This window comes from Dryobates pubescens, chromosome 21, assembly GCF_014839835.1.
Source record: "Dryobates pubescens isolate bDryPub1 chromosome 21, bDryPub1.pri, whole genome shotgun sequence".
Taxonomy (NCBI): domain Eukaryota; kingdom Metazoa; phylum Chordata; class Aves; order Piciformes; family Picidae; genus Dryobates; species Dryobates pubescens.
Genome location: NC_071632.1, coordinates 7,964,783 through 7,988,831, shown reverse-complemented (window position 1 = coordinate 7,988,831; position 24,049 = coordinate 7,964,783). Strand labels below are relative to the sequence as shown.

Genomic DNA, 24,049 nt, shown 5'->3' with positions numbered 1-24,049 from the left:
ACAGGGTAAATGGGAGCACAAAGAAAGAGTATTTTTACAGACAGGGTAAGCTGGAGTTAAATGAATAGGACTTTGTTAGACCTATGGAATTTCTTGCATGAATTTTTGATTAAAAAATACAAAACTGTTTTTTTTTTTCACTTTTGTCTTTATTTTTCAGGAAAAACTACATGCTTTGACAGAATTCAGAGGACTGGAAGGCTTTGACTGAAAACTAAAACCTTTTGATTTGAGAAGTGTTACTGGAATCCTCTTCCGGTGCTATAATCTGGACATCTACTGGTCCTAGTCTGCAAAGCTAAGGCTGCCTAGCACCTTCAATACTGTGCCATGGTCTTTCCTCTTTGAGGGGAGTGCTGGAAGTAGGGAATCCCTCAAAGTGATCTATTATAATTTAAATGGTAAATCTAGTTGATAGAGGAGTTCTGCCACGTAAGGTAGGTGAGCCACAGATTTAATGGGATGCTACACTAGCATTTTTTTTAATGACACTTTTTGGTTTCAATAAAAATGTTTTGGTTTGTGAGTTTGTTGGGAAAGAGGATAGCGAAGAGAAATAATGTTGAAGAGTGAGCCTCTATGGTGGTACCACTTTCCAGCTGTCCATATGTGGAATCCAGATACTTGTTTGAAGCACAGTGCTACACAATCAATGAACTTTACTTCAAGTAGTCATTTTATAAGAAAGAAATTTTAGTACATTAGAATTCATGAGTTGGAAAAACCAGCAAAAAATATTATGTCCACATTTTCCTAAAAAGTATGTGAAAATATGTAAATTCTTTCAAAAGGAACTCAGACATTTTGTGAAGTGAGAAGCTAGAATTTTGTCCATAAAAGTGTGTTAAGAATAGTCAGAATAGTGCAACCTCTCTCACGACATTTGTGTACCTGAATCTGAATCTTCATGGTAGTATCAAGAAGTGAGAAGCAAGCAAAATCTCTTTACTATTGAAACTGAAAGAACTGCGGGAAGTAACTGGGTATGAAATAAACATGTGTGCACAAGTAATTGGACTGAGACTACTTAATGTCTTTCATTTAAGGAGTAGGTAGTAACTACTTATATATCAAGAAAAAGAGAAGATTATGTCCTGCAAAACTTTCATGCAAAATAATCTATCCCCAGGTCAGTGGTCCTGCTTATTTTAAAGTGTCTGCTTTCTTGAGAAAAGGTTTATCAAATCAGGTCTTTAAATGGGGGTTAGGAAACACCAAACAAAATCCTACTTGCAGTGGGAATTCACTTTTGGGGCTGTGGAGCAGAGAATGGAGGTGAGTATCAGAATCTTTTCCAGCATGTATGTGGAACAAAACTTCAGTATGCTTGGATTTGTAATTAACAAATGTAGAGGTGATAAAAAATACCTTCCCTAGCTTGATGCATGGAGATTAGGTTGGACTTTTTCAGAGTAATGTGGTAATGATGATTTCCTTAAGAGACTACAAAAGCAGCATCTATGTTCCAGCTGACGTTTATTGACACACAGCATCAGCTGGGAGCCCCATCAACTTCCTATTCTTTTCTGTTTACCACCTCCTGCTTTTATTTACAGTCAGCATATCTGTTAATTAGCCTCAGGTAAAGCCAGTTCTTCTAAGAAGATCTGTTGTCTTCCTGGTGATGGCCCCATGAGGTGACCATGTACACACAGTCTGTGAGTGAATTAATCTTTAACTCATTAATTTTGGTGCCTGATTCTGAAATGTTTAATTGTTGGTTTGGTTTCATATTCAGCAATTTGTATTTGGAGACTTGAGGGCCTTGACTCCCACTAAGATTGTGTGTCAAGAAGATATGCTGGTGAGCTCTCAGTATCTCATGATTACCTTGCTGGAGGTCATGTTTTTTGTTGTTTATTGGTTTGCTGTGTTGGACCAGAATGCAGATAATGCATTGGTGACTTCCAAGTCACTCACAAAAGATAGTACTCTGTGGCAATTATTTTATAGTCTCACCAACCTCAGACCTTATGATGATATGAAGCTGTTTACAGCAACAGCCTGAATGTTGGAGGTGGTGGTTATGGTGTGCTTCTCTCACAGCATACCTTGTTTATTAAAAAAGAAAAGAAAAAGTTGTATTTGGAGGAAAATTTCAGAAACAGGATTTGGAGATCTCCTACTCAAGTCTGCAAGGTATGCTAGAAGTGGCTTTGAGAGGTGTGAGCTGATCTGTGCATCTCACTGGGGTGTTCGAAATCTTATTGGTTCAGTGCTAATGGTTGTGTTTGCTTTGTCTGAAATCTAAGAAGAAGAAAAACTGGGCCACTCAGCTGTAGGTGATGACCAAGTTCCTCACTTTTGCCAGAATGCTGTCTATGCCTTCTGCATTCTCCAGCTGAGGAGTAGCCAAACTCTGAAGGCCCCTGCAGAAGTTAGAAACACTTTTCAAGTCCAGCTCAGAGCAAGTGCAATTATGGAAAGCAATAGAGCACACACTGTAGTGTGAGAATTTTCACAATTTAATGAGAGCTTTACCAGTAAAATGTCACTGCTTCAGCTTAAAAGAAAGCAGTACACTACTAGTAATGACAAAAACGTCAACAAAACCCACCCACCTAAACCAGCAGTATAATCCCTGCAATACATCCAACATTTATACTGGAAAAGTACCTCATAGTAGTATGACTTTCTTTCTTCAGTGTGTAAGTATTTGTGCTGATCTAAACCATTTTATGCTGCTCCAGCTGCACCTCAATATCTCATTATTGTGGATAGGCAGACCCAGGTGAAGTAACTTATTTGTAAAGGAATTAAAACCTCTAATTCCTTTAAATCCAATTCCTAAGGTGACCAGATATCCCAGGACGCTGTGAAAAGAGACACAAAAATAAAGGAAGCCTGATGACTCACGGTTACTGCTGTGACCAAAAAAAAAATCAGTGAAAAACTATCAGTCAAAGATTCTGCCATCTTTAACTGCACAAAGGCAGTGCTGAGTGATCTTTTAGGGCTCTGTGAGGAAAATTGACACAGAGGGGAAAAGGTGGGTGATATTTCTTCAAAATATGTTAACTGGTTCTAAGTGTTTTGTGGTTGAAGAACAGAGATAAGGGATGCTGCAAATGTTTTCAAGAATTTAGTGGCCCTTCAGCAGTATTTTATTGATACTGTTTAAGCTATCTTTGTTAACATGCTGTCATCTTTCTAATCTCATCAAGGCAGCAAAAGGATTTTTTTGCACAGATTTCCTTTGACATACACCCTCAATAAGTATGGAAATTACAACTGAAATATTTTTTTTTTTCCCCTTGCAAAGCAATGCAGTGCCCAAATTCATTGAATTTAAACTTTTTTTCCCCCCTTCTTAATGTTGAAAGACAGATATGCAAATTTTACTAACAATATGCATAGTTAAATATAGCTGTAAATTCCAGTCAGAGATTTCTGCTTTGTTTATTGTCCAAGTCAATATGTCTGTGGAGAGAACCTCCTGCTGTGCAGGAATACATACTCAGCTACTTGGAAAAGTAGAAAGTTTAATTATGAGAGTTTATTCTGTAAAAACATAAAGCAAGCATTGGGGTTTGGGTTGTTGGGAGTTCAGTTTATTTCTGTCATGACTTGAGCTAACAGAAATGCTATTCTATTCTATAGTTTGTTTTGACACTAACTGTTATCAGACAAACCACTTGATTTTTCTATAACCTGGTCATCTGTGTAACTGAGGGAGTCTGAAAGAAAGTAGAGATCATGAATAAATGCTGCATTTCTTAAACTTGTAAGGTAGATCATGATGTAAAGGAAATAAAATCCAAGTGTGATGAAAAAGAAAGTATTAACCCACTTGTTGCTGACAAGACCTCCATTAAAATATAGTTTAGCCTGTGAAGATATTAGTAACAGGTTGACTGAAAGATGCAAATTCCCTTTGCAGCATTCTCATAAGTTATTTTTGTGCATGGTATGAGTGAAGTATCTTTACACAGCATGTCTGAGCAGAAAGGTAGCTTATTGCTGGGGAATATATACAAACATTATCATGCTTATATCAGAAAGCTCTCTAAGATTTTAATTATTGGAGTGGTTCCCATTTCTTCTTTTTTTTTTTTTTCAAGAAGTCATTTACATGGAATGTATTTTCTATAGCTACCTATTAAAAAAATACTGCATGCAGAGAGGGCATTTCTCCTGATGATCTTCAGTAATACTGCAACAATCTGTATTCCTCCTTATGGTTTGATGCAAATTCCTCCTTTGTAAGCCTGTTCAACTGCAGTATGGAGAATACTTCTATGATAATTCTACAATGGGTGATAGTAATTAGATCTACTCCAAGCCAATAATTTTTTTTTAAAAATGTGTTATGGCTAATATTTGGATTGAATTAGTTCCCTCAGATGTGTAGGCATGTGGTGTGTTCTTTTTTCTTTTCTTTTTTTCTTTGCATACATGTGGGACTGATAAATGACTTGAGCTTGTAGGCTCTGCAGTAGTACAAATGGTGCACAATAATCACAGAACGTGAGGGGTGAGAAGGGACCTCCAGACATCACCCAGTCCAACCCCCCTGCCAAGGCAAGATCACCTAGGGCAGGACACAGAGGAATGCATCCAGGTGGGTTTTTAAAGTCTCCAAAGAAGGAGACTCCACAGCCTTTCTGGGCAGCCTGTTCCAGTGCTCTGTCACCCTCACCGTACAGAAGAGCCTCCTCATGTTGTGGTGGAATCTCCTGTGTTCTGGCTTGTACCTCCTGTTGTTCCTTGTCCTGTCACTGAGTACCGCCCAAAAGAGCCTGGCACCTTTGTTTTGACACCCATCCCTCAGATGTTTATAGGCATTGATAAGATCCCCTCTCAGCCTTTTCTTCAGACTAAACAGCCCCAGGTCTCTCAGTCTTCACAGCAGAGATGTTCAAGTCCCTTAATCATCCTTGAAGCTCTCGGTTGGATTCTTCCCAGTAGATCCCTGTCTCTCTTGAACTGGGGAGCCCAAAACTGGATACAGTATTGTGGGTGTGGTTTCACCAGGGCAGAGGGGGAAGAAAGGCTGGCAGCTTTACAGAGGAATTTTCTGAACCTGTGGGTAGGTTCAGGATAAATAATTGCCTGTAACTTCCTTTCCCCCATACTCTGCATTTCTTCAATACTTTGCTCATCTAATGCTCATTAAATGTCTGATGTGTAGGACTTTAAATGTTTTTATGGCAGAGTGGGAGTTTTGTTCTGAGCCACTGGTGCATTAGGATTTTCTTCCTAATACTCTTCTGGCTGCCTCATACAGGGAGACCGGCATCAGAGAGACATCCACACTGCTGAAACCTAAGAGATGTGGAGGTGGCTGAGTTCCTGCAGAACTGAGTGAAGAGTTTAAGATCCTAAGTAAGAGTTAGGAGCCTAAATACCTTGAATTGGAAAAAGCGTTGGGCAGGCAGTAAATAAGGTGAGGATGGAAGAGAGCATGTGCTCTGTGTTGTTGATGCCTGACAGCAAAATTGTTTCCCTTCATTTGCAAGAGTAAAGCTGATTTATGGTAGTAGATTGCTTTCTGGACTAAGTTTGTAGAATCTGTTCTTAGAATAACCTAAATCTTTTTGAATGCCAAATGCAACCAACCGAAATGTCCAGAGGTTTGTAGATATTACATTATTTTTGGTCTAATCTAAAAATTGCAGCACATTTTCACATAGAAGTGGTGGTGCTTCCAATGCATTGGGTTTTTGGTGGCTTCAGTGTAGTGTAAGTAAACATTTTTCAGATGGGAATGAGGAATGTAAGTGGCTTGTTGGCTGAACTCATATTTTGACCGACTAGACTTGTTATATTAGTGCTGTATTAATCAGTGCTCATGAGCAATTATGCTGGTGGAAAACATGATCATGGGATGTGACCTTCTTGGAAGCAAGGGCTTTTCCAGGTCATGAAAAGCTACATATCCAGCACATGACTAGTGTAGAACTCTTTTTCTGCCATAGCTGGAATAATGACACCTGGTTTGCACTTAAAAGTGTTATCAAGGAGCCCTGTCAGGGAGGGATATAATTTTTTTGCTGACATAGCTATGCTAGCAAAAACCTGAGTGCAGGAGCTGTGTAAGAAGTTCTTTTACCTGTACATTTCACTTCTCTTGAGGGACAGGTGTAAGTTGCTTGGGAAGAAGAGGAATCTTGTTGGTATAATTTCTGTATTATCCTTTCTAGTGTAAATCAACTGTGGGGCCCATCCTGTAGGGACTCATATGCAAGTCCATCACTCCACACAGGGATGATACATCATAGCCTTTGCTTATGTTGCTCTGAACAACAACCTCTTGAGCAACTCTAAGAGTAGTATGTGATCTCGGTCTCCTGTTCGTGTTCTGTCTCCAGGGTTGTCGTACAGCTGCAGGTTGCATGAATAATGCCTGCCAATGCATGGATTTTCATGTGAGTCACCTGTCCTATTGGTGATTCCAGGCTTGTAGAAAGTTTTGGGACCACACTCAAGAGACAGTATAGGCATTAGGATTATTTAACTGAACTACTTGCTGGAAGAGAGCAGGCTGGATGCAGTTGTAACAAGGAAAAGGAAGGAAGGAAACTCCCTATCAGTGAAGTGCGTGATGTCCAACAGACAAACTGAAGGATGAGAAGTACAAAAATGTAAGATTCCATGGGTTAATCAGTTCCAGAAAAAGTAAGCATGTAGCAGCACTTGATGGATCAGAATTGTTCTTTGCTGATCCTGTGCACAGCACTAGATCACAGATGGCTCTAAAGAATTTGGTATTGGAACAGGAGAGTAGAAATTATGCAAGTGACATCAGTTTATGACTTGAAATCTTTGTTTCTTAAGATGCAGTTCCTGTGCGACTCAGTTATCTTTCATCTAGATGTTCTACCTTAGCTGGAATTGATGACCTAAAGAGTGGGCTCTTGATGTTCCTCTTATGCAGAATGAGACCCTAACTAAAAATTACAGCTAGCCTCAAGCACATGCATATTTTGTATTTGTTCAAGTTATTTTATAACATCAGAAATGAAGGCTGGACCAGATACAGGAGTACATTAGTAGCACCAGCAGAAATAATTCCTCATCACACTCGGCAGGAATTTGGACTTGTTCTTTTCTGGGGATTTGAAAGAAGAATAGCTTGAACAAGATGGGTGATGTTTTGAGACAAAGGTTTCCTTTTTCCTCAAAGACTTTTTCAAGATAGATGGAAAGTGTATTTCAAATAATACTGACAGAGCCAAACCTGCATATGTAAGCTCTGCACTGGTCCTGCACTGAGGTTGATTAATCAGCCAAGGTTAATAGAAAACGGTATTTTTACTTCAAATCCTAGAGATTTGGAAATGCATGACGTTGCAGGCTAGCAGTCTTTCTGTTAGATTTGAATCTAGTCTTGAAGATGTTAAGTAGAGATATAACTATGGCATTGGATGCGATCATAATCATAAAAGGGAGATATTTTGAGATACAGAAATTGCCAATTCAATCCCTGCTGTTACCAGTCCAGCCACAGGGGCTATTTAACAAAAGATCCCCGAGTATAATGATTGCTGTTCTGTGACAGGGATATTGGACTTATTATACGCTGAACACAAAGGTTTCTGATCCATATTCGTATCTTGTTTCCTGCTTGGGATTCAGCACCACATGGTGGTGACTGTCTGCTTCATGCAGGCAAGCGTTCTGCTGCGCTATCAGTGAGCGACAGTATCAGAAGAACATCCCTTTTCCATGAATTTAAACTGTTACAGCAGTTAGGTGCAATTATTGAGAATCCCTGTAGAGTCATACAAAAAGTGTTGTCTCTCTCCAAAGGTGTTGATTCTGGAATGTAGCAGTGCTGGTCTGTGACATTTTTAGTTTGGGGTCTCGGTGCCTGCTATAAATTGTACCCTGGGAAATGGGACTATAAAGTCTAGTGCTGCATTTCAAACTCTGTTTTAAGTACCAGTGGTTTTGTCAAACTGTATGTGAAATTTAAATCAAATTTATATGGTGAAAATAATGTTGAAGGCAAACCAATGGAAGAAGACAACTTCACAACAAAGAACTTGGCTTGTATGTTAATTTGCTTAACTTAATGCTGTCTCTTGTGTATTGCAAAATTGTTCAAGTGAGAATAATAGCTTTTGAACTACTTACAGGCTAATAGGTAGTGATTGTAGTCTCTAAGACTTTGAATAGCTGTGGCTGTTGATTACACAGATTAAATGTGAGTGCAGTTTTCAATATGGCTGGTTTTCAAAAAACCCTTATTTTCTGTCCATCCTTTTGACTTTCATGGCTAATGACACCGACTTCTAATGCATATTAAATTCTGGGAGTGGGAAATTAAAATCCTCTTCCTGCATGTCATAGTAGAGGCATGACTGCAGAAGCATGCCGTGTGCGTCTTTTACATTGTTCAAGCTTGAATCTGTATTAGTCAAATGCAAGCCTGTATTAGTGGTAATTCCCATACAATGGGACATGCCCTGTTTAAGCAGCTGATTGGTTATAGATGTTTATAGTATTCACAACACTCATTTTTCATGCACTCCATCCCTTATGCTTTTTCTCCTTGTATCTGAGCTGTCTGCCCATCTCTGTGCATCCACTGTGATTTCTCAGTGAATGCTGGTTCCCAAGTTCTTTCTCTATTTTCTCTCTCTCTCTCTTTTTTCCCTCCCCCCTTCTCCAGGGCCTAATTATGAAACAGCTTCAAATAAATACAATTTTTTAACAAAAAAACATTCAGCTTCCTGTGAACAATGGGCTGAATTTTTCTCTTTATTCTTGGGGAGTTCTTATTCAGTTGGAGTGCTTTGCAGTTGGCTAGGCCTGAGATTTCTGGGAGCTGTAATTGTGTCTCATTAATTCTTACAGTAATGTAGGGTAACTATAAGGAGCATGCAATTAGTGGTCTGGTCAATGAATAGAGCAGTTAATCAGCAGACAAAGGATGGGGCTCAGGACCTATTAGGCTGAAAGGAAGTGTTACTATTGTCACAGGCAGTAGGAATGCATGCAGACATGCCTTAAAAGTTGAACTGTTTAAGGGAACTGTGTATGTCTTTTTGCTAAACCATTTTACTACCTATTCCACTACTTGAGAGAGATTCATTTAAGGTTGCCTGTTAGAAGTCAGAGACCATATCAGAGGTTTCAACAATGCCTAGTGCATTCTCTCACCTGAACAGAGGCAAGCCCAGGGTTTATCAAAAATCAAAAGTGGCCAAAGAGATGTAAGGAATCTTCAGCTATTCTTCCTAGGTGAGAAAAATGGTGGGTGAATGGAGGAGACTGATAAAGTTTAAATCAGCCATTGTGTAGATTGTCACTCAGTCATACTCTGCTTGTTTGTCTTCATAATGAACCTTGTTTGTTCTGAATGGCTGTGCTTTCAGTGCATGTTAATGTATGCAAATACTCATAACTCATGGTAGCTCTTATGGTAACAAATAACATTTCCTACTTTTCCTGTATCTGGGCTTAAAAAATGCAAAAATTACTCCAACCCTAGGCAGGAGTTTTATTGTTGGCTTCAGATCAGAACTTCCAGTTGTTTCTGCCTTTGAAAAAATATGAACCTCATGAATCCTGTGAAATGTTATGACATATGATTTTATATATATATATATATATATAAAGGCTTAATCAATGAAACACTGCCCTTGAGTAACTCTCATTTCTAGGAGGCATTGCTTCAAAGAGAAAGTAATTTCTTCTCTTCAGTAAAACAGACACTTGGTATAAAAAAGCAGTAATTAAAATAACTTTCTTTTTTTTTGGGAGGGGGGAGGATGACACACGACAACAAAAAAGGGAGCTGAACTTTAATAATTACCTTACATCCAGAGCATACTTTCTCAAAACTGAAAGTAATTTTTTACTGTCTCCTTTGTACTAACAGGTCTGTGGCTTTATCTCTTCTCATGGTATTCACATCAGCAGCAAGTAACGTTAGAAGAATAAAGTCTCTCTGGCTTTATATTAAGGATTCAATTATTCCGTATAATTAGCCCTGATTTGTTAAATATTTGAAACATTTTCTACTCTCAGGTATGGAACAGCATACTGGAGTGATCAGAACCACAGCTGGCTTGTACCTTTACTCAGAAAATGCTTCTTATCAAATAATAAGGAAGATTAAGCCTAAGTCTCTCTCTCTTTCTCCATCTCTCTTTTTCTGTTTGGATTTTATTCCCACGGGAGATATCAGTTTTGTTCACAATATCTCATGTATTTCTCTTCTCTTGAAACACAAAGAGGCAATGGTTTCTGGTATAAATTAGGTAGATTTAATGAAATTTATGAGTTGTAACTTGTGCCTTGAATATAAAATATTTGAATGAGGCATAAAGTATTTTGCTGATGCCATCATTGTCATCCATCTGTTTTCTTCATTCTTCTGTGCCTGTTTTTGAAACACTTTGGGGCTGTGGGGTATTGGGAATTTAAAAGTTTTTGTGCACAGCAAATCTTTCCAAGGTCACGTGCCTTCTTTTGAGGAAGCAGGGTAGACTTACCCTGCAAAATGATTAAATGGTACTACTTGCACACTCATAAGCTGGCTCTTACCTCATATATATACAACTTGCCCATTTAATTAGAAAGTGATTTCTTGTCTGGTGTCAGCATCAAAAAAGTTGCTGCTCAGTATCTCTGTTAAGCATTGCAAGTTTAAGAGAAATTTCCTTTCCCCTCCCCCCCCCCCAATAAAGTTTGTCCTGTTGAAACACAGATTCAGTCACAGTATCACAGTATCACTAAGGTTGAAAGCGACCTCAAAGATCATAGAGTCCAACCTGTCACCACAGACCTCGTGAGTAGACCATGGCACCAAGTGCCACGTCCAATCCCCTCTTGAGCACCTCCAGGGACGGTGACTCCACCACCTCCCTGGGCACCACATTCTAATGATGAACGACTCTCTCAGTGAAGAACTTTCTCCTCCCCTCCAACCTAAACTTCCCCTGGTGCAGCTTGAGACTGTGTCCTCTTGTTCTGGTGCTGGTTGCCTGGGAGAAGAGACCAACCCCTTCCTAGCTACAACCTCCTTTCAGGTAGTTGTAGAGAGCAATAAGGTCACCCCTGAGCCTCCTCTTCTCCAGGCTAAACAATCCCAGATCCCTCAGCTTCTCCTCATAGGGCTTGTGCTCAAGGCCTCTCCCCAGCCTTGTTGCCCTTCTCTGGACACGTTCAAGTGTCTCAATGTCCTTCTTAAACTGAGGGGCCCAGAACTGGACACAGTACTTAAGTTCATGGGAGGCTGTTGATCTGGAAGATTGAATAAAGGTCTCTAACCTTTTAAATTAAGAGAATATCTATCTCTATATCTTTCTTTACAGAGACACACTATTTTTGCTTAGCAATAAGAACTAGTGTTACTCTGACAGTGTTGGCTAAGGTAGGTGAAACAACTGCATTTTGAGAACTTCTCTTTTTCATAATATAGTGTGAATTGCACCTGGCCTGCTGCATGGGTCTCAACAGAGCACAAAAGTTTATAGCTGCTAACTAAAAAGATAATATCCCTGTATTTTGAAGTGCATTAGCTTTAAATAAATCCTTCTATATATGTCCTGTTTCTTCTAGTACAAGATGCCAAATTTCTCTCTATTTTAATCCAGTTGTCTATGCTTCATCTGTTGTCAGAAGAGGGAAAAAACGTTGCTCTCTAGCCAGTTGTTGCATCTGTTTTAAACTTGATTCATGAGTGTTCTTCTAAGTGGCAGATCTTACAGGTCTGACCTTGTTGAAGTTGCTGTTTAAGCTGGTACTGTCACCAAATCGTACTGCCATTATGAAATCTATCCTACATAAATTAAGAAAAGACTGCTTTTTAAAAGGTAGCTGAAATGAACTGAGGTATATGCCTCCATAGTGAAAAGTCAATTAAAAAGCTTTCTTGTTTGTACAGCATTTCCACCCTGAAGACTCATCATAGGATCAAGCTGTGGTTCACACAACCAGTAAGGAAGACAGTATGGAGACAGTAAAATACTGCTGAGAGAAGTAGATCACTGAAGTCCCTCCTTTTTTTTTAACCTAAAATAAATTTGGAAAAGTAAGCTATCCAAGTCAAAAGCTGTTATTGTAAGAGCATCTCCTTAGCTGTAGTCTGGCCTAGTGAGCAACTTTACCATTCCATAGTTCCTGGCGTGCTATTGCAGCTGAGGTCCACATCAACCCTGTTTTGGCAGAGCTTATTGCCCTGCTCCTAATGTTTGGCTGGGATCCAGGAAGCAGATGTTCTGGGATCAGATTTACCTGGGAGAGTTACCTGATAAATATTCCTGGAGCACAGAATATCCATGGACAGCTTCATCTTCTCATAAAATGCACTGACAGCTGCTACTACTGGGAGAAAGATGGTGTAGCTCCCCTTTACATAACATTGCAGCATCTAGATAGACATTCAAGAAAGGTTTGAGTGAGCCTGCGTCTTTGTTGCACATTGCCTTGTAGATGACTCTAGCTCCTAGAGTGCAGGCTAGTCTGAACTAGCAAAAGAAAGGAGTTCTAGGCCTTTAGTGTCTTGGCATATGAAATAGTTTGTCTGGAATTTGAACTAGAATCAATTCAGTGACCCAGAAGAGAATATGGAGTATTGGTGTGTGGCATGCATGCTCTGTGCAATTTGTCACAGCAAATAAGCCACTGTATAGGCTATTTGCAGCTGTTGTATAACATTTTCTATATACAGTTTCTTTAGCAAGCCTGCTGACTAACAACAACATGCATTAGAATGGCTAGGAGCAAGAAAAGGTAGTCTTTCTGATGACTGCTGAAAGAAAATTTCTTGTGAATGTTGCTTCTCATTTCACTGTAGTCTATATTAAAATAGGAAAGAAAAGCCTTCCTGACCCGTTGTTCCAGCTGTGTTTGAACTGTGATGATTTGGGGCATCTACGTGCAACTTGGAGACTGTGATTGACATTGTGATGTAGTTGTTATATTGCAAAATATCTCTGCATATCTGCTTTTGCTTCCAAATGCCTACTAGAGGGACCATGGACACTGCACTTACTGAATATGTTTTGACTTGCATATAAGAAGGACTTTTGGAACTGGGAAAATTTATCTTCTTGCAAAGGCCTAGAAAATGCAGTGCAGAAAATGTCCACATTGGCAATAGGATGATGATAGATACTAATTCACAGAGAGGAAAGTAAGTTTGGGGTGTTTTTGAAAGAATGAAATATTTACTGAAGTACCACAGGAGGGTAGGGGAAGTGATTTGACTACAAAGTTGCCCCATGCCCTAAAGGCATCTCCTGAAATGTCGGAGAAGGATTTTGGGTAGTATGAGCTTCTCCCAAGGGTGAAGGCCGTGGTGATCAGAATTTGCCCAGAGTTGACACCCTTCAGTTTGAATCCCCTCACTGTCAGCTGCTATACCTGCATCAACTTCAAGTTTCATGTGATCCCCCTGAGTTGCACATAACTTTCTTCCTATCCACATTTATGTCTTACTATCACAAAGTAAGAACAGTCATACAGGATCAGACTAAACATCTGTCTAGCCAAGTATCCTGTTTCTGACAGCAGCCTAGGGGTGCATATAAGAAAATGTCAAGCATGTAATGATCCTTTCTTGGTGTACTCTCCTACCTTCTGCTGAATCATGGCCTTGAGACTTCCTGAGCCAGAGATAATACTTAATTTTTCATCCCTCCTCTCAGTTCCATTAGTGGTGCAAGCCTTGGAGACTTTCTCTTTTGTTTAAAACCATTTTCTTACTTTCCTATATGCAGTATCTTATTTTCTTATATGCAGTATCTTATGCAAGTGCTCTTTCTTACACCAAACTGGAAAGCTAATACATCTGTTCTTTTTCCTGTCTAAATTCTTCTTTGGGATCACTTCTTCTTTCGCATCTGCCAGGATAAGTTAGTTGTTAATTAATCTCTCTTTGCTCTGTTAGTTACCCATTCATTAATGTGAGGGGAAGGGTGTGGGGGTCCCTAGGGAAGCTGCTGGCTATACAGGAGCAGGATGGCTCCATTTTAGCTGCGGTGCTAGAGAACAGGGAGGAGTTAAGGTGCTTAGTCCAAGACAAAAATAACTGGAAACTAACAGTTCCAAGAGACTTTCAATTCTGGAAACCTGGTGTTTCTGTGGACTGCAAACTTGTGCAGCCCAGGTCCCAGTATGGCAAGAAGCAAGCCAATTGCTGCTTACAGTGGTTTTGAATGATGTGGATAATCAAGCAGTAAAATAATTTGTTTGGCTTCTGTTACCCAGCAAGTTGGGGCTGGTTCTTTTCTGAAAAGGATAAATGGTGCTGCACTTCACACTGCCTCCCTCCCCCTTCTCTGCAGCAGGAAGTAAATACCTCTGTGGAAGAACTGTGGTGTGAGCAAACACAATATCGAGCCAGGAAATGTTTATGCAGGAGCATGTGAAAACCTGAAGGAAAATATAGGTCTGAAAAAACCCCACCAAACCCCATACCTATGCTTTCCCTTTCCCACCAAATGTAAAAGAGTTTAAAATGGCTTCATATTTTAGTGCATGTGGATTATCATAAAATAACTCAGGATTAAAGGACTACTACAATTTTTATCAGTTCTTTCCAAATGTAGTATTTGCTATTTGCTTCTTGGAGAACTTGATAGGCCAGTGTTGGGGTCAGCAGGAAGAGGGGAGCCACATCCTTTGTATTGGTAGGTGCATAACTCTTTAGATGCCCACATTTGGAAACATTGCCTTTTCTACTAAACTGCTAATTGTAACAGTTCTCACTACTGAAATTAGGTAACCTCTAGCCTCACACTAGGAAAGAAGCAAGAAATATTACTGAGTCACTCTTTGTCACATAGTGTCTGTCTCCCACTATGACAAAATGGTGTGTGTTGTGGTGTGGGTTTATTTATTTAAGTTTTCCCCCTCCATATTGCTACTTCCTACGTGCTGAGTGGTAGTGATTAAGCCCCTGGAATGTAAGATGCAGACTATGTGTCAGCTAATCCAGTGCTGACCCCTACTTTCTAGTCTCTGTGGGAAGGTTCTCCTCTGCCTCAGCATCTTGTCAGCTCCTTTGAATGTTCTTAAACTCTTTTTTTTTTTCATTTTTTTTCCTTTTTTTTTTTTTTTCCCCCCCTGTTTTTATTTTGTGGTGGCATAGACCAGGCCAAAAATGTGTCCTTGTAATCCAGTCTAGGCAAATTTGGAGATACTAAGGCCCATGGTGAAAGGGTTTGACTCCCAGGGAAACTCATGATTTTATTGCTTAAATGTTTCACTGTGAAAGCAATGTCTTGTTCTTCCTCTCTGTTACAGCAAAAATAGGATGAAGTCACATGCTTTTCCATCTTCAGTTTCCAGCTCTCCATAAATTTTTACATCATGCAGCTCTCTTTATCCACCTCTGTTTTCCAGATCAACCACACCCCTCCATAACTTTCCCCTCAAATTCAGAATCCTCCTATTCTTGCTGAAAAATGACCTCACTATGGCCAGCCATCTTTGCAAAGTCAGTCAAATGTTACTTTTCTTGTTATTGGCAGATAAAAGAATTTGGTGAGCAACCTGGCTATAATAAATGGGGGGGTGGGGGACAGAATGTATTTCCACTGGTTACTGGTAAAGTCTTGCTTGTTGAGATGGATTGATCATAAGTTGGTTATACACTTTCTGGATGTGAAGTACTTCTGGGTACAGTAAGTTGGAGGCCATTTATTAGAGGCCTTATACTTGTTTTCTATTCAGGTTTGCAGTCATAGTTTGAAATGTTTATTCTAAATTTCATGGATGGGATTTTTTGCTTATGCCAAAGTTGCCTTCCTCTGCTTTGGAACAGAAAATCTGGTAATAAGCTAGGATTTGGAGGTGAGAATTTTTCATATGTAAAAAGTTAATTATCCTCATGGACCAGACTAATATCCTATCAATAAAACAGCTGCTAGGCTGCTGGCTGCTGCTGAGCTTTAGGCATGATTTTATGAGTTACTATTTTGGGGAAATAAAACCATACATATTCTAACTTTTACATGAGTGCTTCTGACTTGAAGAACTGCTTTACAGTACTCCTCCTTTTGATTCATGTGTATTCATTTTGATTTCTTTGAGTGGAGATTGCTGTTAAACTAGAGGACACAAACATAAACAATGCATATATGCCAGAACCCCGAGATTACAGACTAAAATGAAAATGAAAATTCTAAGTGCATGCAGCTGTGCATGCCACTTGGCCTGTTTTCTCTGCTGGTCTGCTAGTAACCTTGAACTTTATTTATTTGGTTTTGGAATAATGACTAAAGTAGTGTTGGCCTCCAAATATCAAATCCTCCTCTGCATTTCTGGTTTGGAAAACTTGCGCTGCCACTCTCTACTGATGGTCTGGAGAAGCGGGGCTGTGTCTTGTAGACATCCAGATGCTGAATCCACTCCTCCACTCCTGCTTCGTCTTCATAAGGTGGAGCAGCTGTTGAAATATGACTTAGTGTGGCTGCTAACCATTGTCTGATTCAATATGAAACTATTTCTAGACTTTCAGTAGCCTTGTCTGTATCCCATCCGTGAATATTGCCAAAGCTACACAATTTCTGTCCAGCTGTGGCTTAGCTGTTGCTTTATATACTGGTAGTGTTGTTGGTGCTGGTAAAGTTGTGGTTGAAATCCATGTTCTGGAATTGCATGATGGTATTCATTTGCTCTTAACCACCTGAGTTGTTGAGGTATTGATGTTCTGCTGTACCAAACAGCAATTGAGGATGCCTCGAGCAACTAAAAGCAGGAGGGAGAGTACTGTATTCCAGAGCAGATTTTAATGGAAGGAGAGGTAGGCTTTTCACAAGGTGTCACACAGGAATGACTGAAACTTGCCTGACAAATTCTAAGCAAAATTTAAGAGATTTAAAAACATTTTTAGAGTGAGTTTGCCTGCCTGTGTGTTGCAAATTCAATGCAGCCTTTCCATTCATCCTTTTGCCAGATCCATTGTGCTGTATCTCCTTTGCTCTCCGTGTTTCCTACCTTCCAAACCAAGACTTCGATCCTGTGTGCCTCCTCTTCCTCACTCTTCTGCATGAAATTTGTCCTACCCCTGCACTGCATTTCAAGGACTTGGGGGCAAGTGTGCTGTATGTTGAGATAGAATGGTGGTAATGAAAGACTGGATAACTCAGCCACTTGGCTGCCCTTGTCAGTTGTTATGAATTTTAAATCATATATATTCCCTGAAATGGTATCTGTGTTGTACTGTCTGTGTGGTTTACCATTTCTTTTACTTGTTATATTTTAAAAGCCTAATGCCTGCTGTCTTATGCTGTGTTTTACAGATGTGTAAAGAGCTCTGAAAGCAGTTACATGGTGGAATTTAGCAGTGCATGGTATGTTTTATTAGGATTAAAAGCTTGTGAATTAATACAGTAGTTCTGAGAGCTTCAGGATGTAACTGCCTGAAAAAAAATAGCAATGCAAGCTTGATATGATATTTGTGTATTTGCTTTTAGTTTGCAGAATGTCTCTGAGAGACAAGCTTCCTGCTAGCCAATTTATTTTTTAGATAACAGGGACTGTCTAGAAGTACATTCAGAAGGAAAACACAGTAATTAATTTGTCACTGAAACCTGAGGGGTCCTCTTCCTCTTATAGGTGATAATGAAGGTTTTGCATGTAATTAGTAGGAATAATTAGCACGTTTCTGGTAACAAATAGACTGAGTGGTTCTCTGCAAATAAATTAATTGTTGTGCTAACACGGGCAATTGTCTCTTTATTGTCTGACAATGCCCCTTGTTTGCACTAAAGCCTATTCCAGACCTTAGCAGCTTTACACAAATAGGAAAAAGAATCTATAAAATTGTACCTCATCCATCTGCTTCTGAGAAACTTCAAGACCACCAAGAGACTTGTTTGTCAGGACTTGTTAAACAATCTGTAATCTTGAACGTGTGTTTCACTGTATTAACAAATCAATTGTTCAAATCAACTTAGTGGGTAAACATGAACAAACACACCAATCGAATGCTGGCTTTGGGCACCTAGGAAGAAGAAATGTCTCTGGCAAACAATGTAGCAGCAAATTCATAACAAAGCTGAACAAATCCTACAATTCCACATGTAATCACACAAGCAAGTGGAACTGGTTTTATGTGATCGATGTTCCTTGTGGTGCAAAGTCAGACTGCAACGTGTGTGCCCTTTGCTTCACCGCAGCAAACACCTAAGTGCTTCACAGGTCTGCCACCACATACCCTCTGAGCAGATGTAGTTTAGTTAGAGCTTAGCCAGCCTGTATTCTGTCTTCAGTTGCTCTTTTCAGAAGATTGAAAAGCTACTCCTGAGCTAGTCTTTCTTCTTCAGATGCGTTGTTTCATCCCTTTCCTGCATTTTACTCCATTTTTCTTGTGCTTAGACACAACTGTCATCTCAGCAATAAGTTTACATTAGCGTCTGGATGTTAATAAATACAGAAGATGTTGGTTATGGTGAAGTCTGCAAATAGATTTGATCCCTCCCTTGTGTCTGTGGAGAAGACGGGAGAGGAAAGGGAGAAAATGTAGTTTGAGGATGGGATGCTGCAGACATAGGATTGGGGGCAATCATAAATTTTGTTTGTGGGAAATATTGGCTCTTCTGTATCTTGCTACAGTAATAATTCTCTGTCCTTCCTCTAGAATGGAAGCAATGAAAATGTAATTGATGGTTGTTTCTTTTTCTGTGAGGGTAGGGTTACTGTGTTTTTTCCAAAATAACAATTTGTGATTTCATTTCCAGATGAGTATTTATATTGATGTGTGTTTTGGTTTTTAGTTTTTCATTATTTCCTCACTTTAGTAGCCATGGCACTGTGCCATGCTTTTATGAATTGATGTTAGAGTAATGACAGCAGCTTAAAAATTAATGTCAGAACGCAATGCCAGCAATATTTTGAATCAAAACTGCAGCAAAAGGACTGCTCCTCCAAGTTGTTTTATGGAGAGATGGTTTCTTTTCCTGGCATAGAGGGGAAATGCCACTTATACCATTTCCATCTTGTTGTATTTGACTGATAATATGTACAAGAATATGAAACCCACCGCCACTAACAAAACCCCTACAGCCAAACAAAGCTTCAGAAAGTGTCTGTGCAGTTGTGAAATTTAAGTCTTGTCCATGCCTGTGGCTGGTTGACTTATATCCCTATATGCTAGTGTGGCACATGTCAGCCAGTTAACTTCTGCTATGAATCTTATCCAGCAGTACACTGCTTTAGAAGTGTTGAGGTGTTGGCTGAGTTAAGTTAAACTGTGTGAGCATCAAGTTATTCCCTATTGAAAGTACTGCTTTTGCATCTTCCCAGGGATAGCCTGCCAAAGGTTGTTTGGCTTCCTCTAGTCTTTGCTTGTGTGACCACCCAATGTCCAGCAGTCATGATGACAAGATAACTTCTGTGTGTAAGATGTTGTGGAGAGGGATGTAAGCCCTGATACCATGCAGTTGAGCCTTTTACTTTTTGCATGAAGTTTCTCAGTCATGTGCTAAGATTTTTGCTTCGTTGTCCAAATAGGAGAAAATTTGTTAACAATGCCAATATTAATTAACAGTTTGTATGGAACTGGGGGAAATATGCTTAGTGAAAGGGGGCTCAGTCAGCATGACATAGGGAAGATGGATTCTGTACGGGCTACCTCAATTCTCAAGCTATCTTCAGGACCTCTGAAGGTTTCTGTCATTCAACTTTGTATCCTCTTTCTGCCTGCTGAATTTTTAGGCTACCACTGTTTTGCTTGCTTGGTCTAGTGTAAATTTTTTTTCTTCTCTCTAAATATGCAAGTGAAGAGCCAGCACTTGTACTTGTGCAGTATCTTTCTACTGATGTGCATCTTGCTTTCTCTCTCTCTCTCTCCCTATGCTTTAAACAGCCATCTGACCACCACTGATATGGTGTAGTTAAATAAAGAAGGCTTGAAGGAAAATAAGTTTTTTTTTTAGCAGAAAAGCATTTGAATTTTTCTGTCTCACAGTTTCATCAGTGCCATCAGCTTTGAGCCAACAGGAGGCATTATGAAGGAATTTGGCCATGTCATACAATGCAAGACTTTTCACAGAAGAAAAGTAATTTATGGCCCTTGAATTAGAATTCTGTTTGTGGTGCCCTGTGCTGATTGTTGATGACTAGAAAATAAAATTGAAGCCAGAGGATTATTCTTTTGTGGAGGTGACAATAGCAGTTGTGGCAGAAGAGTTGATCTAGTCTGTGTTCCACTCTGTACTCCCTTTACTCTCCACTAGCCTCTCAGCTGTACTGGGTGCCAAGGTATAACCTGTCCTGAGTGTTTGCAGCCCCTGCTTACTGCACTCCTTAGTGCAGCTCTGTTAATCTGTGGGGTGCACATATTAAATCTTGAGATAGGGTTGGTAAGCCCAGCTGTGTAAGAAGGATGTATTCAGTCATGTATTGAGAGAGTTCTGTGGTGATCTCAGCATGGGGTGCACGGTGGTACAGTGACAGTACTCTTGGTTCCAAAGAGGCGCCAAGGCTGTGGTGGATGGCCTTGATGTGTTGTGCAGCTACAGACAATGGGTCAAATGGCTGCATGATTTGTGCTAGTGACTAATGCTGACTGAAGAAAGATAAAATCTAGAATTAATATTGTTGCTGTTAAAATGTTTCCTTTGGTACTAACTTTACCTGCTGAAATATGCTGTTTGTATTTGAACTGCTGCCATCCACTGAATCTGGTAAGATGAACAAAGTCTTAACTCTTCAGCTTTTAAATAAAACACATTAAAAAAAAAATAAAATAGTTGGTTTTTTTTATTTTTTACTTTGGTTACTTTAGAGGTTTCTGTATGTGGTGACAGCATTGTGTTGGTGAAATAGATGTCTTCTCTCTTCACTTGTGTTCTGTTTGTAAGAATGAGCTAAATTAAGGTATTTTGCTCTATGAAACCACTTGCAAAACTGTGCATCTCTCCAATCCAGTATCAATAACTGATCCTGCATCTCAGTGCTGTATCTGCTTTTCACAAAACTGAAATAAATCAGAGCGTGAGAGACAAACCTTAGCCCATTCCTGCAGTAACTTTGTAACAGTTGAATAACCCTGGAACTTCTCGGAATCACAGCATGGCTGCACACAGCAGTGGGTAATGCAGACAGAAGAAATTGTAATGTTTGCCCCACTCCTGTGCTACAAAGTTTTCAAAATCCAGCATAGAGGAGGACAACTTTAGGAAACCAGCAGTTTAGCTTTCCATACTGTTTTTCTCTGAAGACTCAATAGTACAGATAACTTGCAAAAGCCTTCTGGAATTTGCTTTTAGCAGCTGCTAGTAGCCTGACTTCACATCTTTACATGGTAGGATTAAGCCAGGGCACTTACAAGAGCTGGAAAAGGTTTTCCTTGGCTGTTGTTTAGATTTCATTTTTTTTCCCCCTCTCTTGATTTAGTTTTAATCTAATCTCTTCTGGGCACCAAGCAGAGCTGAAAAGTGAGTGACTTTTTATCTAAATTGAAGTGATAGCAGTTGATCAGGTTTTCATCATCTGTCTCTGCTGTCATTGGAGCTTCCTTTGTGATCTGCAGTTGACTGAGAGAAATGAAAACTTAATTGAATTCTTTAGCTCACTAGATGTTTATTTATAGATAGGTGTGTTGAAGCAGGGTGATGTAGGGCAGAGTTCTGTTTCTTGCCATGAATATAAAAGCTTTATTGATTTAATTGACAGCAGGAACTTATTTGACTTCTGTCAAAAAGCAGGATGAAACTTAGCTTTGTACCATGACTGTTGTCTACAAAAGTATTGGCTCAGAGCAATAACCTTCTTTCTGTTTGAAACTTTACCCATTCCTCCTTCTTAATGATGCTCACTGAAGTTCACCAACAAAACACTTTGAAACATTTATTCACTCACAGGCTACAAATTACAAATAGCAACTTAGCCTTTGTTGGTCATTTTTAATATTCCAGAGGGATAAAAATAGTTTCTGTGAGTACTGGAATGTAAGTGTTCCTAACAGTATTCAAATGTTTCCAGCAGTCAAGTAAAGTTATGGGTAAAACTAGAAGATATTTCACAATAAGAAGACAGGTTCTGAAGGAGCAGTAGCTTCCTCTGCCCCTTGAGAGTGTCATGAATTCCAGTCACTCATCACATGTACCCTGTCATTTAGTCTGAATGAGTGCATGTCATATGAAAGTTGCTGTGGATGGCACTGCCCCTTTCTAGACTGAGGAGTGTTTATTACTTTGATAGTAGGAAATGAAATCATACGTGCTGAGCTAATAAAATGTTACAGATGCTCTTACTGTGTGCTGAAATGTTAAGATATGTAATGAAATAGACCTGATTATGTCTGTGATCATTTAAAGGGGTATCTCTGGCTTGCTCTCATCATTTATTCCTACAGCTTAATGAGAAAGCAACAATAATGAATTAGTCTTAAACTTCAGCAGGAGGGAGAAACCCCTTATTTTAAGAATAATCAGAAAGCTTTGCACTCTGGTGGGAGGAAACATGAACAGACAAATTTGTCTACAACTACCTGAAAGGAGGAGGGGGCCAGCCTCTTCTGCTTGGTGTCAAGTGACAGGTCTAGAGGAAATGGTTGCAAGCTGGACCTGCGGGGGTTCAGGCTGGGTATTAGGAAATATTTCTGCACTGAAAGGGTTCTCAAACCTTGGAATGGTCTGCCCAGGGCAGTGGTAGAGTCACCATCCCTGGAGGAGTTCAAGTGCTGGGCTGACCTGGCGCTTAGGGCCATGGTTTAGTGTTTGACCCTTTAGTGCTGGGTTAAAGGTTGGACTGCATGAGCTTGGAGGTCTCTTCCAACCGTGTGTATTCCATGATTCTTTGAGTTTGAATTCATTGTCAGGTTGAGGGTTCAGCCACTGAATCAGCTTTTGGTATGGAGGAGCTATGAAGGGAGGAAAGAGCAAAGAATGGCTTGCTTTCAGAAATAAAGGTAGAGTGGAAGAACACAGTGACTTCACAGCAATTATCTTCCACCTGTTCAAAATATTGGGTACCAACCTGAGGCAGCCTAGCTTTTTCCTGGTGGGGAAAATTCAGTTTCAGTTATAAGAAAAATGGATCCAAAATTTAGATTTTTATTTTTGTGACTCCTCAAAAAGAAAAAGAAAAAAACAACAAAAAACCAGAAGGCTATGATATTTGCCAAGTTTCAACTCTACAAAGTCAACTCAGCCCTCCTAGGAGCAATTATGCAATAGCAAAGTCTGCCAAGTGCTGTTTTATAACTGGTATCACTGGAATATGCAAGACTCAACAAGATGTTTATCTGTCAGGGGTGGTGTAGGATTAGTGAAATTATGCTTCAGGAGGCTTGGATTTAGATAGCCCTTTGAAATCCTACAGACTGAAATTTTTCCTGACCGAGATGTGTTCTAGGAACACATTGTAAGAGCTGTTACATAATGGGATCAGCCCTAAAAAAGAAAATGTATGTATTCTCCAAAATATTTTGGGTGGTTTTGTTAATCTTGCATTCTTTTTTCTTTTTTTTCTCTTTGTGGGAGAGGTTCATTTTTGCCAGTGTGAGTACATTTTACTTATAGTGTCTGATAGTAAAAGTGAAAAAGAATGGAAAAATTACACACATGTGCAGAGTTTAATTATGATTAACCTTTAATAATGATCATTGGCTATTTTCAGGTAACAGCAACTCTTTGTAGCTATTATGTTGTGGATGCCTTCTCCCTGGGGGTGTTGAAGGCCAGGCTGGATGAGGCTTGAGCAGATGAATCTAGTTGGGAGGCATCCCTGCCTGTGGAGGGAAGGTTGGAGTAGATGATCTTTGAGGTCCCTTCCAACCTGAGCCATTCTATGATAATAATTCCATGAGAAGAATAGCTTGATCTGGAATTGATTACTGAAGGCCTTTGTAGAGCAGAACAGAAAGTTTAGCCTGGAGAAGAGGAGGCTCAGGAGGGACCTCATTGCTCTCTACAACTACCTGAAAGGTGGTTGTAACCAGGAAGGGGTTGGTCTCTTCTCCCAGGCAACCAGCACCAGAACAAGAGGACACAGTCTCAAGCTGCACCAGGGAAGGTTTAGACTCGAGGTGAGGAGAAAGTTCTTCACCAAGAGAGTCATTCATCATTGGAATGTGCTGCCCAGAGAGGTGGTGGAGTCACCATCCCTGGAGGTGTTCAAGAGGAGATTGGACGTGGCA

The 24,049-nt window shown here is 39.8% G+C and overlaps 1 long non-coding RNA gene across 1 annotated transcript in view; it reads left to right on the top strand.

The window, feature by feature from the left end:
• The first annotated feature begins 263 nt into the window (after positions 1–263).
• LOC128898292 (uncharacterized) overlaps positions 264–24,049 on the top strand; it is a 64,650-nt gene continuing 40,864 nt past the window's right edge. The window contains exon 1 of the long non-coding RNA XR_008462796.1: positions 264–437. This is a non-coding gene — a long non-coding RNA (uncharacterized LOC128898292). The remainder of the gene's footprint in view (positions 438–24,049) is intronic.